Source organism: Nilaparvata lugens, chromosome 14 (genome assembly GCF_014356525.2).
Source record: "Nilaparvata lugens isolate BPH chromosome 14, ASM1435652v1, whole genome shotgun sequence".
NCBI lineage: Eukaryota > Metazoa > Arthropoda > Insecta > Hemiptera > Delphacidae > Nilaparvata > Nilaparvata lugens.
In genome coordinates this window covers 16,668,196-16,679,382 of record NC_052517.1, presented here as the reverse complement: position 1 = coordinate 16,679,382, position 11,187 = coordinate 16,668,196, and the positions used below count along the sequence as shown (strand labels likewise).

At 32.9% G+C, this 11,187-nt stretch overlaps 1 long non-coding RNA gene across 3 annotated transcripts; it reads left to right on the top strand.

The window, feature by feature from the left end:
* The first annotated feature begins 1,812 nt into the window (after positions 1-1,812).
* Positions 1,813-10,444, top strand: LOC120354218. Of its 3 annotated transcripts, none has more exons than XR_005572901.1 (4): positions 1,813-2,035; positions 3,547-3,634; positions 5,818-5,988; positions 10,182-10,444. It is a non-coding gene; the product is annotated as an uncharacterized LOC120354218 (long non-coding RNA). The 3 variants fall into 3 exon arrangements; XR_005572902.1 differs by having other exon boundaries at positions 1,818-2,035; positions 5,783-5,988; XR_005572903.1 differs by having other exon boundaries at positions 1,899-1,917.
* The last annotated feature ends 743 nt before the right edge of the window (positions 10,445-11,187 follow it).

Here is an 11,187-nt window from a genome sequence, read left to right as displayed (position 1 = left end):
CATAGGCAGGTTGTAACGGTTAGCAGTGCCAAATCGCAGGATCTCCAGGTCAAGTATGGAGTGCCGCAGGGATCAATTCTTGGCCCTCTGATGTTCCTCATTTTCATAAATGACCTTGGTATGAATGGAAAAGCCCTGCTGTTTGCTAACGATACAACTCTCATTGCACAGGAAGAGGATCCTCAATTGGCTGTACTGAGGTCTGCTGAACTGTTGGAGGAGGCGAGTGCATGATTCAGGGCAAACAGACTGTGTATGAATGGAGAGAAGACACAGAATGTTCTGTGCACCCTAAGGCATGGTCAGCCTCCTTTTGGTGGGCCTGAGGTTAAGGTCCTTGGATTCATGGTCGACTCATCACTGACATGGGACCAGCACATTGATATGATATGTAACTGACTCTCCAAGGTAACATATCTGATACAGAAACTGAGAAGTCATGTTCCAAGGAATTACCTGGTTACTGCATACCATGGTCTGTTTCATGGCCACATCAACTACGGAATTGCACTTTGGGGGCATGCAAGTGGATGTCACAGAATTCTTCTCCTACAGAAGAAAGTGGTTCATATATAATAACATCATCACCATACTTGGAGCATTGTCACCCACTTTTCAGGAGGCTGGAAATACTCACTGTCTTCAGTCCATATATGCTGAACTCCCTTGTGCTTCTGAAGGGCCAACTTCACACACTCCAAGCAAGAGGCCAGGTACACAACAATTTAATTAGAGGGCGAAACAACATTGACCTTCCCTACTCTAGGTTGGCTAAGCTGCACACTTGCTACCCAATGTGCGCATTAAAAATCTACAAATAGACTTCCACTGCATGTGCGGGAGCGAGAAGCGAGAGTGTTCAAGAAAGTGCTCTGAGAGAAGCTAACTAACCTCCCTGAGATTGTATGTTTTGTCAGTCTCTTTGATCGGCCATCTTGAGTTTAGTGTAAATATTCAAAATGTTGTGTTTTTATTAATTGGAAATGTCTATCCAGTATATACTATGTTCACAGACAGAAGAAAAATTGAATTGAATAATGGCAGTGAGGAAAGATGAGTGAACAAGGTTGCCAAATCAAAAGTGATTTATATTTACCAGCATTTTGCCACTGCTGTTAGTGTAGCCTACACAACTGTTACTCAATAATTATTTATCCCATTACATAAATTTGATCTAATATAGTTCACATTTCATTTGATAAAAAAATCAATTTCATGTCAAATAAATAACATTCATCAATAAAATATCCTTTTTCATAATTAGATTCAAAACTTTGCTTTCATAGCTGAGATCAGATTTTTATTCTCATAAACACTTGAAATCTTGACAGCTAATTTAAGCTTCAAATCAACAGAAATTAAGTGATTCGATATAGGTATTCTATTTCAATTTCTCTTAAAAGTGAAACTGGCATTGCAAAGCTAGAGATAGCGCTAACCACTTTTATTTGTTGCATGATAGACAAGGATAGCAAAACTATTGCAAATCAAATACTACCATTATTTTATAACGTGGACCTCAGTATAGGCTCAGAAGAAAGATGGATAATTCGTGTTTCCTCCTCCATGCTATAGGTTTATGAAACTAATTTTGCTCCTGCTCAACGTCTATAGAAAGAACATTTTTTCTATTTTCTATAGACGTTGCTTCTGCTCCCCTATACATTTCAAGCACCAATACAGATAAAATAGTTATTACAATACTTTATTACTTGTGGAGTGATACAATAATTACTTCAGGAAAAACACAGTACTTTCTAGATTTTATAGTGAGGTCCACATTATAATGGCATTACGTTTATAGGTTATGTTATGAATAATAATAATGTAAGTGTAAAGTACATACTACATGTTTTGCATTTTGCAACAGAAACAGCTTCTTATGGAGTATTATTTCACAGGCTACTTTTTTTTCATGTAATGTATTAAAATGTAATTATAATTACGATTGGGATAATGCAAAAATATACTTTTTGGTTAGTGATATCTATTATATTGTGACAGAATTTGGTTTCTCAATAATTCTCATCGTGAGGTAAGTTTAATGTGGACTAAGTTACTAAAGTTGAAAATATTATTTTAAAATAGCAAATTTAATTTATTAATAATAGGCTAGTAACTTTTATTAATTTCTTTGTTCTATCATTAGAATACTTGAATAATATTAGAAGTATGGGTACTGAATAGGCTAAATATATTTAGACCTTATTCCCTATTGTGAGATATTTATGAATTTCATCTTTTCTTTTAAAATACTGTAGTTAGGTTACTGCATCATTTATTCAATAAATTAAAAAAAAAGGATTCGCTAACATAAGTGATTTACATGTAGGCCTACTGCAGTCTGGCTACTTGTTGGAAAATCCATTTAGAGAAATAATTCAAGATTAAGCTTAGAGTGGTTTAGCCAAATGTGGATTGTTTTATAAAATAAATTTTTTCAGTGTTTTTTAAAAAATTTTCCACTAACCAAATTATAAACTGAATGAAATTCAACCAGACTCACTGAAGCCCTAGACACAGTGCCCTAGAGCTGATTGGATTGGTTGTTTGAAGATAATTATACACGGTACTCAGACTACTGTAATTTGTAACATCATAGAGAAACAATAGCATAAAAAACACCTCATGGTGTTTAATTTAATGGTTTAGTATAGGGCTTTTATGTTTTTAATTTCACTGTTAACTCAAGCCGCTGATATTCCTATGGTATTTTTGCTTTATGGTAACTCAATATAAATATAATAACTCTGGTACTATGAGGTCCACCTAATGGCAGCATTTGATTAACATTGGTGTTGCTATTCTTGTCTATCATTAGACAAATCAAATAGCTTTGGAAATTGAAATAAGTTTAGCGCTATCCTCATGTTGCTTCACATGATTGTTTTTTTACAATGTAAAAATATAATTAATTAGACCTTACAAAAAGATTTAATTTAAATCATGAAAATTTATGAATTACTAATTGAATAATATATTTTCTTGATGAATAAAATATTATTTTTTATTATTAAATAGAATGTACATTTGATATTAGGTTACATCAGATATGTTATTCCGAATCAGCTATTCACTATTATAGGAGCCAGTGGCAATACAGAAAATCGGCAACGCCGTTGGCCTATCTTTTCTACTGGCATTATAGCATTGACCTAACTATAAGCCTATTTGAATGAATGAATTTATTTGCCAAAAACAAGATACAAACATAAAAATTAAGGAAATGTTAATCTATTTTATTATAAATTATAACAAAATGATATCCTTATTAGTATTAATAAATTAAGATTAAATTTATGCTTACATGCATGAGTACAGTAGGTGAGGCAAAAACACCGGCAGAAGGAAGATTCCTTGTTTGCCAGTGTGACTTGTAAAATCAGCTGTAATTAACCTGTACTTAAGTATCGCTGTATTTATTTACCCTCTTTGAATGAGTAGTTTTCATTTGATCGCCAACTTTTTTCATGCCAATGTTAAATATGATATTATACAAAAGTTTTCCTTATAAATTAACTTGAACTTATCATTTCTATTTTACAGTGCCAAAATGATCAATTGCATCCTAATGGAACGTTCAAGATGTGATTCAGTAACTGATACGGTAGTTGCAATCATTATTTTTGACCAAGTAAGTGAACAATTCACCATGAAATGGTATTTTTGCTTTTGCTCTAAATCAGTATGGGCTGGGACACACAGAGAACAATCTGCGGGAAGCGGTCAGAGTGGCCTTCATCTATATTTTAGATATTCATATCTATAACCTGCTAAGACCTCTCTGATTCCTGTCCGCAGATCGCTGTGTGTGTGTCCAAGCCACAAAGTTTTACCTTATTTTTTATAAATACTGTGCGCCACCCACTTGGAAAACGTTTTACATGTGACATTTTTGTACTGTTTCGATTTGGATACTATCAAAAACAACTTGAATATGGCAATTTTAAAAAATCTGAGAAATCAAATATATAATGAGACAGGCAATACTTTCTTAATCACTTTATACTTGTTTTCATCCCTCTGGAAACGCTGCTGCATTGTGGTCGTCAGGCTAGTTTCACACTCATTCGGTTCGTTTCGTTTTCGGCAAATTCAGATAAGTGTGAAACGGTAATTCGGTTTGAATTCGGTACCGAATAGAAACCGCATAGAACCAAACGCCCACTTGACACTTGACTCTAATAAATTCCATCAGGTTTCAATTCGTTGCTAGCGAGAGGCTACTTTCACACACTTTCGGTTCGGTTCGTTTCGTTTTTGGCAAATTCCGATAAGTGTGAAACGATGATTCGGTTTGAATTCGGTACCGAATAGTAACCGCATAGCACCGAACGCCCCCTCGACACGAATAGGTTTTATCATATTCGAATTTGTTGCTAGGGAAACAGGAAAAAACAAAGTCTGCACACGCTGGCCGTTTTTGTTTTTATTTTAACCTGATATCGTGATTATCTGTTTCAAAATTTTCCAAGTCAAAATCATATGGTCAATTCAATTCTGTTAGTTCACAGGAACATTTTTTCTCAATGAATAGTTTGCCAAAAAAATATAAAAGATATAAATTAAAACCCAGGGAGAATTTTTTTTCACGAATATTACATGATTTCATCAATGGAGAGAAGAGATGAAGTTTATATACCATGTGTCAAAACAAGGAACAAATTTTCAATTTAAAAAAATAATCTCTCTAAACATCCAAAATTAACATAATCAAAAAGAAACTATTCAAATAATTCACAATTTTTAATTAACTTTTAGGGTCGGTTTCCGAGCTCGGGATTTAGCTGAGTTCTAGACTTTAACTGGCTTTAAACTCTGGAGTCAGAAAATTGGCTTTCCGAGTCAGAGCATTGACGTAGTCGAGGACTTAAATAGACTCTGGAGTTTATAATTTCGCTTTCTGAGTGAAGGGCTTTTAAGTCCAGGACTTGAGCAACTATCTTGAATAATGAATCCTCAAAGTTTCATGAATTTATTTGCTCCCAATTCAGCAATGGATCGGATCTCTCCCAAGATTTAAACTATATATAGCAAAAAGTAAAAATTATGAATTGAGTTTTCCCTTGTGATGTGCTTCATTTAGTGAGACCGATGGTATAAAAATCGGAATAGCCTTATTTGAAAAATGTTACCATCAAAAGTTTTGAAAAGCTTTTGATGCACAACCTTAAGTTATCATTCTTATCAAACATACACCTGCCACTCCCACTAAACTGTTGACGTCTTGTTCAGGTGACACCACTAAATATATTTATGAATACCGACTAGCATAATCTAACTTATTGCCTAAGCACAAAGCATTTGTCAGGTAAAAAACATCACATTCATATTAGGTGTACTTCGTCTACTTGGGCCTACGTTTATTTATCATGATTTTGTACCAATTTTCACTTATATAAGACTAAAACTACCATAATTTTATCTTTGATAGATTAACAATAACAATTTTAACACGTCTAGCTATTATGCTTATCAACTCATAAAATATTTTGTAGGCAACATCAGAATAATTTAATATTTCATTTTCCCAAGTTTAATATTGATATTTCATGTTTTTTAAGAGCATTCTAAAAGATATATATAGAGAAGTTGATGTTTTTTCTAGCTCAAAAATGTAAACTTGAATCGTGAAATGTGAAGAATATCATACATTGACAGCCTATCATTTGCATATGAGCATGTTCCTACTGCTGGCAGCAAATAATAGGATAATAATATATATATTTTTTAAATATTGAATGCTGGGATTATAATATTAATCATAATTTTATTATTACAGATTGAATCCAAAAATAATTGAAGAAATGGTTTCAGATGATTACGAATAAGCGCAGCTATATCTGGAGAGGTAATGCACCTACTGATATCCCGTGATAAGAACTTGGGAGAGATTTAGTGAAAACCTGGAGAACGGCCACTTAGCTCACAAATCTGAGCTGTTCACATCAAGCTGATATTTGTGACAGCCATTATAGCTTTAATCATGTAAGTAAACACTTGATCATACTATAATTTTCAATTATTTGTAACAATTAACTGCGCCCGGTTCTACTCAGAATAACAAAGGCACAGGTTTCTTTATTTAAACTAGAACAGTACTATCACCGACAGGAGTCGAGTCGGAGCAGTGGTAGCGGACGGTCGTGTTTCGAGGAGGGCAGATAAGATAAACCGTTTCTTGTTTATGCATTTAGAAATCTTTTTTCATCGTAGATCTTGTCCATAACCTAATAACTTACTTTATTAATTTATTCTTTCAATTAATACGTAATAATCTTTCTAATAATAACTCATAATTAATAACATCAGTAATAAAATCGGTATTGTACCTCTTAAAGTCTACTAAAGTATTTAGTACTTGTCTCTCTACTTGAACTTATTAGTTGCGAATTCATTCATCAGTAACCATAATCAACCAACTTAGCTGTATTAAACTGTATTGAATCGTAAATTATCTCTTTATAAATTGTAGGTTTGAATTACTCTTACTCATAATATTAATATATTTTTTAACCATCCAGGAAATTGAATAAACAAAATTTTTATATATCTGATAATTACCAATAAATATTTCACTGTATAAATTCATTACCGTATAATCGGATACAGGCCATTAAACCTTAAATAAAATGAAAAATAAATAAAACAGGAGTCCTACTATTTTTTTCTTTGGGAGGCTGGTGAGAGTGTTTACCGCTACTCCTGGAAACAATTCGTCCACTAGCATCCGTCATAATGGTCATTGAACACAACTTATTAAATTTGTACATCTATATGAGATTTGTCCCTTCTGGGATACGTAGCTTTTTCGAAATTTGAATTCGTCAACCCACATTAAACCATCCATTACACTAAAGTCTGCAGTCAGACTATTTCGTTCTGAATTAGTCATATTTTAATGAATAAAGCAAGTAAACAGCAAAACAAAAAAAAAAACTTAAATTAGCCAACAGATTATCATGCAAGCAAGCTAACACATATTTATATTTTTGATACTAATATACTAATCTTGCATCCTATAAGCCTATTTCAATTCTTACAGCTCATCATGAAAAATTAATTCAGTAAGATTATTGTTATAGTTGAGCGTTAAATATTCCACTAGGTAATTGGTATCAGAGCATGTAACACTTAACTTTATTTTTTGAATCATTAAATTCATCTGACAATCAATATTTTCATTTATATCTCAATACGGACTTCCTATGTGCTTAGTCATGCAGCATTTATTATTCCGAAAACATATTCCCTCTCAATCAATTAGTAGTAATATCTATCATTAAAGTGTTGGATTAAATAAAATAGATGGGTAAATCAGTATTCCAAACATGAATTTAATGCGTTCATAGTTGTTGATTGTCAGTAGATGGTCCAGGAAATACGCGATATACGATGAATCACACAGAATTCCATATTATTTCCATCTTCCATTTTAGGATGAATATAAGCTGAGCTAAATTCAAAAAATTGTAAATTATTCTGTCATTCTTCAGTAATTAATGAATGCAATATGAACAACTCTCTTCCATGAGGTGAATCATTTTTTCCAACATTTTCCAGTTTCTCAATGATAGGGGAGTTATAATTATTTGTATAGGTCTTCTAACGAACCATTATCTTCAGCTGGTACCAATCAACTAAACTTCAACTCCAAACTACCGTATTAATACCAGTATACAAGTCTATTACAGCTGTTAACTTTAGATGCTAAATCATACTATCACAACATTATCTTCAATCATGATCATCTTCCCGTTCATCGGTAGCCGCTGGGCCGACAATTTTGGAAACATAGGTCTGTAGAATGGATTAATAAATAATTGTTATTAGTCCCCCTATCAAAATTTCTATTCAGAAACCATCCCCAATATTCACACAACATATTCCTAAAGTTTCATGCCGTTCTGTCAAGTAGTTTTTAAGTCTATAGGGAACAAACAAAGTAACAAATTAACACATAGTCATTTTTTATATACAGGGTGATTCATAATTATGGTAAAATATTTTAATACGTGATAGTGGAGGTAAAAATAAGAAAAAAAGTTCATATAAACATATATCCATAAATGCTTCATTAGCGAGCTATACAGGGTGAAAGATTTCGCCCGGAATTCAGTTCCTCTAGTGAAATACACCGATGCTGAATTGTTTGGGGACTAGTTTTTGAAAAACTTATGCTGGAAATATATGGAAAAATATCTGAAAAATTGAATAAAACTAGTCTGGAAGCTGTGGTGTGAGTAGTTTTTGAGAAAAAAGTTGAAATATGCAAAAAATCCAAGTAGAAAAACACAGACTTCTACGTTTGATGCCCAATAACTTTCTTTAATGACCAGTAAACAAATAATTTTTTGCAATAAAAATTGTAGAGAATTTAATTCTGAAAAGAATTATGTAAGCTGTGTGGACTAAATTCAAATAAAAGTTGAATAAAATGTATTCTTATGTAGTACATTACACCACAAAAATTTGCTGTTTTATGAGGAGAGAACTAATAACTCATAGGTTGTAGCTGATTGCAAATAAAATATTCGGTTTTTTGTGAAAAGTATTTTCTATATGAAAGTAGCATATCTAAATGACATTAATCTTATACCAAAAGACTAGTAGATTATGCCATTAAGCCTGGAAGGAAGCTCGAACAGAAGTAGATGATCTCCTATGATTTCTGCCCAAATGTTTACTGAAAACTGATGTTGTGGAAGATTAGGATTGATGGCATGAGGATTCTCAGCTGCCCAAATATGTTGGTTGTGGACGTTAACGATAGCTGTTCTTGTAAAGTGTGCCTCGTCGGTAAATAAAACGGTTGTTAAAAAGTTTGGGTAAACAAGTTTTACTAAAAACCATCGGCAAATACCAGCACGGGGAATACAGTCTCGTGGCAATAGAGTATGAACTTTCTGGAGGTGGTATGGATGTAATTGTTGCTATTTTAGTATCCTCCAAATAATAGATTGATTGACATTAAACTGAACTGACAATTCTCTTGTGCTCTTCTCTGGATGTTCATAAATTTCATTAAGAACTTGTTTTTCTAACTCAACAGTCATAGTAGATTGGGGTCTGTCTGCATAAATGTGCTCTTTGGATATCAAAGAATCTGTTTCAGACAGACGTTGATGAATAGTGGAAAAAAACCTTGAACTTAGACATACTAGGTTAGGAAAGTTCTCTTGATACAAAAGTCTTGCTTCAGTACTATTACAGTAGTGTCCCATTCCATACATTAAATGCATGTCAGCTAATTCGGAGTATGAATAATGTCTAAGATTACCTGCCATTTTTTAAAAAGTTAACACTTAACACAAAGCAAAGTGGAATGGTTACAAATAACTGGTTAATAGATTAAACAAAAAACACAACGCGGTTACAGTAGGCCTAACTTACAGTTTGTTTTTTTTGTTCAACAGTGAGCTAAAATATTTCTGAAAATAATTTTCAGCTGATAATTTCTTTTAAATATCTTCTTATTTAAAACATAATAAATCAGCTGTTTTGGAACAGCTGTTATTAAAATCCACGTTTTATTTGCAATCAGCTACAACCTATGAGTTATTATTTCTCAGCTACAACCTATGAGTTATTAGTTCTCTCCTCATAAAACAGCAAATTTTTGTGGTGTAATGTACTACATAAGAATACATTTTATTCAACTTTTATTTGAATTTAGTTCACACAGCTTACATAATTATTTCCAGAATTAAATTCTCTACAATTTTCATTGCGAAAAATTAATTGTTTACTGATCATTAAAAAAAGTTATTGGGCATCAAACGTAGAAGTCTGTGTTTTTCTACTTAGATTTTTTGCATATTTCAACTTTTTTCTCAAAAACTACTCACACAAAAGCTTCTAGACTAGTTTTATTCAATTTTTTAAATATTTTTCCATATATTTCCAGCATAAGTTTTTCAAAAACTAGTCCCCAAACAATTCAGCATTGGTGTATTTGACCAGAGGAACTGAATTCCGGGCGAAATCTTTCACCCTGTATAGCTCGCTAATGAAGCATTTATGGATATATGTTTATATGAACTTTTTTCTTATTTTTACCTCCACTATCACGTATTGAAATATCTTACCATAATTGTGAATCACCCTGTATATATACATAGATTATTTCTTTCTTACATAATTATCTTTCTGTTGTTTCCACTTATTTTTTTCTGTTACAGTTTCTCGATTGATCAAAGCACCACAGGCTGCATCGTTCGTCACCTCTGCCTTCAAGCGCGTTATGACTTACTCCAATAAGCCACCCAATATCCTTAATAAGCAATAGAAGTTCTTATCGACTATGTATGACTCATTAATATCCATGTTTTGTATAAATTTATGTGATAGGCCTACTGGTATTAATGTTGATGTACCGTAATGTTTTTTGCTCATGTATAATTGATAATAATACATTAAAAATAAATATAATGTTAAATTATTATTGTTGGTTTTTATTGAACGAGCGTTAGCGAGTTCTCACTTTTGACTTACTGAGGGCCAAAGTCGTCCGTCTGTTTGTATGCTCTGCAATAACTTTAGAAAGAATTGATCAATCAGTTTCAAATTTTAAACACGTATTCTTCAAACCTTTTTACAGGTCAAGTTTGTGGAACAACAAAATTTACTTACTCCATCGTCCTTTTTCAGGATGTAACAAATGACATTAAAAGTGCATAAGAGAAATAGTATATTTCGCACCTAGAGCAGAAAATGATATTTTTCCGGCTCGAAATCGATTTTCAAGTCCGAGGCCGTAGGCCGAGGACTAGAAAAGATTGAGAGCCGGAAAAACATTTTTGCCCGTGGTGCGAACGATATTTTTCGCCACACTACAGGTATTGCTGACAAAATAAATAAAGAATACTTGTTATCGTACCTATCTCTTGATTTTAGTGGTAGAAGATTTTCAGTCCGGATTTCAGATTATTTTAAAATTTCACTTGGAATATCACGGGCGTCGTCATCTTCAAGCATTTTTGAAAATTTGGAATGCGCTAATCAACAATAAATAATTGAATAAAACTGGTTGCGAAGCGAATGCTGAATTAGTTTGATTTGAAACTCGAACTGAAATCATGGCGACTTCAGATGATGAAGAAAGTGGACACTCGCCTGATCTAGCGGATGACTTATCAACTACGGACTTCCATGACCGGCTGGAAAGAGACCACTTTCTGGCCTAGA